The sequence below is a fragment of the Coregonus clupeaformis genome, chromosome 12, assembly GCF_020615455.1.
Source record: "Coregonus clupeaformis isolate EN_2021a chromosome 12, ASM2061545v1, whole genome shotgun sequence".
Classification (NCBI taxonomy): Eukaryota; Metazoa; Chordata; class Actinopteri; order Salmoniformes; family Salmonidae; genus Coregonus; species Coregonus clupeaformis.
This window is the reverse complement of record NC_059203.1, coordinates 41,145,251-41,154,915: the sequence shown is the minus strand read 5'-3', so window position 1 is coordinate 41,154,915 and position 9,665 is coordinate 41,145,251.

Sequence of the window (9,665 nt, the reverse complement as noted above, 5' to 3'; positions counted from 1 at the left end):
AAAAACCATATTGGAAAACAACAAACAAAAATGGCCAGGCCTTATTTAATTTGGTAGCTCCCTCTTACAACCTAATCCCGATATCTTCATACTTATCAAACTGCCGAATGTAACTAACACCTCTTCACAAGACCACATACACGGGAACATCTAAATAAAGTTTACAAATTGTTAACATTTACTCATAATCATCAACAAGCATGGTGACGATAATTCCACTGTCTTCCCTTAACTCATTAATCGTTTGTTTGAAATTAAAAACTAACTTGACAACTTTCACAATCCTAGATTGCTGTTGTAGCTTCCTGTTTGGTTCAGTGTCTCTGTTACGATATTGGGTCAGTAAAATTTCTGTAGTGATCTCAGCTAAAAGTTTCTATATTCCTCAGTTAATGTTATCAACTTTGATCATAGCCACAGCTCTTATGAAACCACCAATCCGCCATTATTAGAAGTCAGCATATCTAGGTAACTGTCCTTTCTGATTTGGCTACAGGTAGTAAAACAAACATCTACAGTTTTTTTTAAATGATCATACATTCAATTTATATCCATATTATTAATATTCAATCTATTGATTGACATTACGCCCCCATTCACAGTAGTTTAAACTAGTAACTAAAAAAATTACTACCTCGAAATTGTCTCGCTATTCCGATGGCATAAGTGAGTCTGTCAATATGAACGAAGCACGCTGCTAAATCGTCCATTCTACATCACCAAACCAAACACTGTCTGCAGTATCTCTCTAAGCAACACATACCAACAGTTGATTTACACTCAGAAACCCAGATTTTACTCTATGCCATTGACCCAATGCTATTTAAATGACAAAGAAATCCCGCAAATAGCCCAATTACAATGGTTGGTCATCTTAACATCTGATCCATAATTAAATTCTTTCACTTCCTCACCTTAGCTCCGCAATGATAATTAGTTTAATGTAAACCCTAAATTGGCTTTGTACTGTATTATAAATTATGTTTATAAATTCCACTCCTTATGGGCAGTTTATTTCTTAAACCTTATCTCTATCAAATGATCCATCAACGGCACCAACTTAGAAAATGTTAATGTATTGTTTCCCATCCCTTACGTACGTCTACGTTTGGGTGAGTGAGTTAATATATAAATATTATTCTAATTATTACTTCATCACCTCTCCAGTAATCAATTACACACACATAAATTTCATCCTATTTTCATATCTTCACATAATCCATATAGAACGTTAGAAACTCCTAGGTACTCACATCAAACAATCCCTTCGTGTTTTTTAACGATTCTCAATCGACACAAATCAACTTCTTCAAACATACTCCCAGCGGAACCAAAAAAAACAGACTGTAGTTTCCCGGACACTGACCTTCCTGTCATGGGATCCTCATCGGTTCTCTAAATTCAGGAAACCACGTCAAAGTCAAGCCTCCCCTAAATATAGACTTTTACACTACTCTCTAAAATAACATCACGCTCTCGATACCACTCCTTGATATTCTATGACCTTATTCTGTTATATATCGAAACTTCTTATCCAAACTTATATCTAATTATCATACACATTTATGTAACTTATTATGCACCCTTTCAGATTAAAATTACTTTCTGCTCTTTGTTCATAAGATAACCTATGTTGTTCCATTCAATTACTTAACTTCGTTAGCTATCTTTTTCTCCTTATTAATTATATTTCTAGGCCATCATGCACTCATTAAGTCGCATGCTTTATACACCTCTTTCATATAATCTAAATCCCATTTAGTGTTGCTTACGGCGATATTGTCAATGATATATTTTCACGCTATCTGTAATTGATCCCTTTTAAAAATGCCTTCTTGAGGATACTCATTATCTGTCCATGCTGATACATCACTGAGATGTGGTTCCTCATAGACAAATCCTAATTTACTGTCAGGGCGTGTTGTAAGTGTAGTGTAGGAAATCAAACGCAGGACGCCGACTGAATGTTCCAAAAGCTGTATTACTGGCCCAAACACAGGCAACAGGACAACTAAGCCCGACAGCAAAAACACGCACGAAGGCGAAAGGCAAATGCGCACTAACAGGTGCGACAAAATGAAACGGTGCACACACAAGTGCAAATAAGCTCCAGCACAGTGGAGAAATACGCTCAACCGAGCAAAACACAACACTGACGGAAACAATCATACACAACACTAGACAAACACAACGAGAAACTTATAGGACACTAATTACGTACAAACAGAAACAGGTGCGGAAACAAACAGACAAAAGCAAACGAACATGAAACATCTATCGGTGGCAGCTAGAATTCCGGAGACGACGAACGCCGAAGCCTGCCCGAACAAGGGAGAGAGGCAGCCTCGGCCGAAACCGTGACAGTACCCCCCCCTTGACGCGCGGCTCCAGACGTGCGCCGACTCCGGCCTCGGGGACGACCAGGGGGACGCGGCGCAGGGCGCGTCGGATGCCTCCGATGGAACTCCGTCAGGAGCGACGGGTCCAACACGTCTCTCCTCGGCACCCAGCACCGCTCCTCCGGACCATACCCCTCCCACTCCACTAGATACTGGAGACCCCCCATCCGACGTCTCGAATCCAAGATGGATCTCACGGAGTACGCCGGTGCCCCTCGATGTCCAACGGGGCGGAGGAGTCTCCAAGATCTCATCTTCTTGGAGTGGGCCCGCTACCACCGGCCTGAGAAGGGACACATGGAACGAGGGGTTAATACACTTATACTCCACAGGTAGCTGTAATCTATAACATACCTCGTTCAACCTTCTCAGGACTTTAAATGGCCCTACAAACCGCCGACCCAGTTTCCGACAGGGCAGGCGGAGGGGCAGGTTTCTGGTAGAGAGCCAGACTCGATCACCAGGTGCGTACACCGGTGCCTCACTGCGGTGGAGATCAGCGCTCGCCTTCTGACGTCGGAGGGCCCGCTGCAGGTGGACGTGTGCAGCGTTCCAAGTCTCCTCCGAGCGCCGCGCCCACTCATCCACCGCAGGAGCCTCGATCTGGCTCTGCTGCCAGGGTGCCAGAACCGGCTGGTAACCTAACACACATTGAAATGGAGTTAGGTTAGTGGAGGAATGGCGTAGGGAATTCTGGGCCATCTCGGCCCAGGGAACGTACCTTGACCACTCCTCCGGCCGGTCCTGGCAGTATGTTCTGAGAAACCTACCCACATCCTGGTTTACGCGTTCCACCTGCCCATTGCTCTCCGGGTGGTAACCCGAGGTGAGGCTCACCGAGACCCCCAACCGCTCCATAAACGCTCTCCAGACTCTGGAGGTGAATTGGGGACCCCGATCAGCCACAATGTCCTCGGGTACCCCGTAGTGCCGGAACACATGGGTAAACAGTGCCTCGGCAGTTTGCAGGGCCGTGGGAAGACCCGGCATGGGGAGCAAACGACAGGCCTTAGAGAACCGGTCCACAACGACCAGGATGGTAGTATTCCCTTGGGAGAGGGGAAGGTCTGTTATAAAGTCCACTGAGAGGTGGGACCATGGCCGTTGTGGAACGGGCAGGGGTAGCAACTTACCCCTAGGTAGATGTCTAGGCGCCTTACACTGGGCGCACACCGAGCAGGAGGAAACATAAACCCTCACATCCCTTGCCAACGTGGGCCACCAGTACTTGGCACTAAGACAGTGCACTGTCCGGCCGATACCGGATGTCCAGAGGAGGGTGACGTGTGAGCCCAATAGATCAATCGATCCCCGAACCTCGAGCGGAACGTACTTCCGACCCTCCGGGCACTGTGGTGGACTAGGGTCGGTGCGTACCGCCCGCTCGAGTTCAGCATCGACCTCCCACACTACCGGTGCCACCAGACACGACTCAGGCAGTATGGGAGTGGGCTCCACGGACCTCTCCTCCGCGTCATACCGCCGAGACAGCGCATCTGCCTTGCCATTCTGTGACCCAGGGATGTACGTGATCTTAAAAGTAAACCTGGTCAAGAACATACTCCATCTTGCCTGGCGAGGGTTCAGCCTCCTCGCCGCCCGGATGTACTCCAGGTTACGGTGGTCCGTCAAAATGAGGAAAGGGTGTTGAGCCCCCCTCAAGCCAGTGCCTCCACACCTTTAGAGCCTGTACCACGGCTAACAGCTCCCTGTCCCCTACGTCATAGTTCCGCTCCGCCGGACTGAGCTTCTTAGAATAAAAAGCACAGGGGCGGAGTTTAGGTGGCGCGCCAGATCGTTGTGAAAGCACGGCTCCTAAACCGGCCTCCGACGCGTCCACCTCTACTTGGAACGGCAAAGAGGGATCCGGATGCGCCAGCACCGGGGCCGAGGTAAACAGGTCCTTCAGCCTCCCAAACGCCCTGTCCGCCTCGGCCGACCACTGCAGACGCACCGGACCCCCTTCAACAGAGACGTGATGGGAGCTGCCACCTGTCCAAAACCCCGGATAAACCTCCTGTAGTAATTTGCAAACCCCAAAAACTGCTGCACCTCCTTCACAGTGGTTGGTGTTTGCCAATTACGCACGGCCGACACCCGGTCTACCTCCATCTTCACCCCTGACGCAGACAACTGATAACCCAAAAAGGAGACCGACTCCTGGAAAAACAGACACTTCTCTGCCTTCACATACAGGTCGTGCTCCACCAGCCTCCGCAACACCCTGCGCACCAGGGCCACATGCTCGACACGGGTAGGTGAGTACACGAGAATGTCATCAATGTACACCACCACCCCCTGCCCCTGCATGTCCCTGAAGATCTCATCCACAAATGATTGGAAAACTGATGGAGCGTTCATCAACCCGTATGGCATGACCAGATACTCGTAATGGCCCGAGGTGGTACTAAAGGCTGTTTTCCATTCATCACCCTCCCTGATGCGCACCAAGTTGTACGCGCTCCTGAGATCTAGTTTCGTGAAGAAACGCGCCCCATGCAACGACTCAGTCATGGTCGCAATCAGCGGGAGTGGATAACTATACTTCACCGTAATCTGATTGAGACCACGGTAATCGATGCATGGGCGCAAACCACCATCCTTTTTCTTCACGAAAAAGAAACTCGAGGACGCGGGGGAAGTGGACGGCCGTATGTATCCTTGTCTCAGCGATTCGTCTATGTAAATCTCCATAGCTTTCTTCTCCTCCTGAGACAGAGGATACACATGGCTCCGTGGGAGCGCAGCTCCTGCCTGGAGGTTTATCGCACAATCCCCCTGCCTATGGGGTGGCAACCGCGTCGCCCTCGCCTTACTAAACGCAATAGCCAAATCCCCATACTCAGGTGGAACGTGCAATGCGGGCACCTGGTTTGGACTCTCCACCGAGGTAGCCCCTACGGAAACGCCCAAACATCTACCCGCACACTGAGCAGACCACTCCATCAGAGCCCTCTCCTGCCACGAAATCACTGGGTTATGGGTACTCAACCAGGGCATGCCCAGCACCACCGGATACGCAGGAGAGTCAATCAGGAACAGCTGAATCATCTCCTGATGATCCCCCTGCGCACACATCCTAAGTGGCGCCGTGACCTCCTGATTAAGCCCGTACCCAACGGACGACTATCTAGGGCGTGAACGGGAAAAGGAACATCAACAGGAATGAGGGGAATCCCTAACGCTAAACAAAACTTTTTATCAATAAAATTCCCAGCCGCGCCTGAATCTACCAGCGCCTTATGCTGGGAATGAGGTGCTACCTGTGGAAAACGTACAGGCATACAAAAATGGGCAACAGAGAGCTCTGGGTGAGTGGGGCGCCTACTCACCTGGAGGGAATCCCCAGTGCGGGACCTGTCGTCATCTCCCCTAGGAGGCCATCCCCAGCACCTAGCCGCGGTGTGTCCTCCCCGACCACAGTTGGTGCAGTGGATGGACCCCCTAGCCTGCCGACTCCTCCTCTCTCTAGCGCCAGCGCCCCGAGCTCCATAGGACAAGGCTCGGAGGCGCTGGAGGGTGGAATGGACGGCCCCTCCGCAGGACGTCCCGCGGGTAGCCAGCAGGGTATCCAGCCTGATGGACATATCAACCAGCTGGTCGAAAGTGAGGCTGGTGTCCCTACACGCCAGCTCCCGACGGACGTCCTCTCGTAGGCTGCATCGGTATAGATCGATGAGGGCCCGATCATTCCACCCTGCATCTGCCGCTAGAGTCACGGAATTCGAGCGCGAATTCCTGGGCACTTCTCCTCCCCTGCCGGAGGAAGACCAGACGCTCCCCCGCCGCTTTCCCCTCCGGGGGATGGTCAAACACCGCCCTGAAGCGGCGGAAGAACTCGGTGTACGTAATCGTTGTGGCGTCGATCTTCCTCCACTCCGCGTTGGCCCACTCCAACGCTTTTCCGGCCAGGCAGGAGATCAGGGCGGACACGCTCTCATGCCCTGAAGGTGCCGGGTGCACTGTGGCCAGGTATAGCTCTACCTGGAGCAGGAATCCCTGACACCCAGCCGCGGTCCCGTCGTAGGCCCTCGGGAGAGATAGTCGGACTCCTCGAGGTTCCGGCGCTGGAATGGGCGGGCTGGCCGATGGTGCTGGCAGGGCGGGCGGCGGTGGAGGCGAACCCCAGCCTCGGAGTGTGGTAATCACCTCCTGCAGGGCGGTCCCCATCTGCAGGAGCTGCTCTTGCTGGTCCCGAACCTGGGCTTCCAGTCTCGTCTGGGCTGCTTCGGCTCCTGCTGATTCCATTGGGGGTGTATGATTCTGTCAGGGCGTGTTGTAAGTGTAGTGTAGGAAATCAAACGCAGGACGCCGACTGAATGTTCCAAAAGCTGTATTACTGGCCCAAACACAGGCAACAGGACAACTAAGCCCGACAGCAAAAACACGCACGAAGGCGAAAGGCAAATGCGCACTAACAGGTGCGACAAAATGAAACGGTGCACACACAAGTGCAAATAAGCTCCAGCACAGTGGAGAAATACGCTCAACCGAGCAAAACACAACACTGACGGAAACAATCATACATAACACTAGACAAACACAACGAGAAACTTATAGGACACTAATTACGTACAAACAGAAACAGGTGCGGAAACAAACAGACAAAAGCAAACGAACATGAAACATCTATCGGTGGCAGCTAGAATTCCGGAGACGACGAACGCCGAAGCCTGCCCGAACAAGGGAGAGAGGCAGCCTCGGCCGAAACCGTGACATTTACTTAACATCCATTCGCGCATTCTCTGATTTTCAATACTTTTAGTAGAGACTTGTTTAAAATGCTGATTTGTCTGTAATAATTTCGTCATTTCCTTTCTCTCTCTTCGAGGTAAATGAAGCTCTGATTTATTCTTAATGGTGACTGTCTTGTCAGATACCGGTCTACTAAGTTGGCTATCCATTGCTTTTATTAGTTCATGCCATATTAGTAATCAAATAGTTGAATCAAATCCCCAACTTGATCTTATCAAAATTTAGTTTGCCTGTTTTGTCATTGGTGCCATGATTCAACATGCTCCTTTTGAGTAATTCACAAAGGACTAATTCTGTACTTCTTTTTATGATGATTTACCACACCAAAGGCCTGTAACCTATCTCTTTATAATGTCTCAATACACTAAGGGATACCTGTGCCCAATCTTTTTATAATGTACTTTAAACATTAATGGAATAAAACCCACTCACTCTTTATAATGTACTTTAAACATTAAGGGAATTCCTGCGCCCATTCTCTTTTAAGGGACTAACACCCACTCTCTTTATAATGCCATTACACATTAAGGGAAGTCCTGCGCCCACTCGTTTATCCTCTGTTGCTTTTTTACTCATTACTCTGAACACAACCTGTTTTGAATCATAGCACCATGTCATTATCTAATTTGATATTTCTCCTTACATATGTTTACATACTTGAAAACCACTAATCTATTCCCCTAAAAAAATATTGCATTTTAAATGTTTGTTACAGCTCAGCTTTACCACAGATAAGCAGGATTTAACCTAATCAAAAAATGAAAGTCTGCTTACCTGTTAGTTTGGCTGTAAACTGCATCCTGTTTGTTTAGACGCCAATCTGTTATAACGAGTTTCTCTGGCATCAAGTAATTCAGTATGCAAGAGAATAGTTAAACACTTAGATGGAGAGTTGTTTCAAAGTATTTAATATTACAGTACCAGATTCAGCATAATGAGGTTGCCCCTCGTTATCTGAATGATAGGCATACAAAATCTCTCAGTTTATATATGGCTTTGCAAGCTAATTCCATCCAACAGTTGCCAAACATTATTGAGTGTCACTCCCAACAACAATAGTATAATATTGCAACCCAGTCAGCTTGCACCCTAATAAGGATATTCCATCTCGTACTCATTCTAAGATGAACACAAGTGGGCCCCCTAGACCTCCTTGGCCCGCATACCTTCTGGCACCCACCAGTGACAGAAATAATTACATGGAATGTCCTCATCCTCCAAATCCTTATACAGCTCTCAATATTCCAAACGTTAACTAATACTGTATAAAAGGCGTAATATCACATAGTATAGTTTCTTCTTCTTTTTATTCAGTTTAGTCACATGATTTCTCAATTTGCAGTACGTTTGCCAATTGGTTGTGCAGCCAGACTTATTTGCCATTCCTTTTGCCTCATCCCTCTTAACCATACCATTTTTCAATTCCTCATCAACCCACGGGGATTGAACCATTTTTACAGTCATTTTCTTAATGGGTGCATGCTTATTAGTAACTGGAATAAGCAATTGTATAAATGTGTCAAATGCATCGTCTGGTTGCTCCTCATTACACACCACAGACCAACAAATATTATTTACATCAACAACATAGGAATCACTACAAAACATATTGTATGACCTCTTACACACTATATTAGGCACTATATGTTTGAGTCTTTGTTATCGGAAATGTAAGCAAGAGGATGATATAACCAGCCCCCCTGGCCCCATATGTTCATTAGAGGTGATGTGGCTCCATGGCCACAGCAAGTCAGAGGACCTCACATGGCCTCACTTTTAATTTTCACACGGATGCTGAACAGATCATCTCTCCCACCCCTCTACCCTCTTCCACATCCTCCCTATACCCCATTTCATCCTGACTGTCTTAGTCTGCAGTGTGTCATCTATATGTGACATGTGAGAGATCAGAAACATGAAACAACTCATTTGTGCTCTGTTACACAACCCCAGGCTGATGTGGTGGGTTTAGACCAGTGTGTGTGGTGCCTGTGATCTGCCATGGGAAACTGAGCGGGATATGGCACCCTTGTGACCCGGGAGTGTGGGGATGGTATGGGTCAGTGGGGTTTCTCCCCCTACCAGACACATTCAGGGTTGGACATAAAGGAATTGCTCATTTGAATAAAGAAACATGTCCATTCCAATGTTCTAGCTATCATTACCGTCATTATCATTACCGTCATTATCATCAGCAGCCGCATCATTGATTTGAGCTTTTAGGCGTTATCCCACCAGGAAGAAAGGCTTACATTTGAATTTGAATTTTCAGTAGGTCCACACCCGGATTGTAATGTATTTCTACAACTATGGCAGTTTTGGGGAAAATGTAGTACAGAACAGATAGCATTGCGACCAAATCTTCTAATATAATGATACTCTTTAGTTTGATCTGTTTTTCACACTTAATTTGCTAAACTTTAGATATACACACATTTGGTAGCACTAAACAGCAGAGGCTGACATAGAATGGTCTGTCTAGAGCCTTGTAGTAGGCCTACAATACAATAC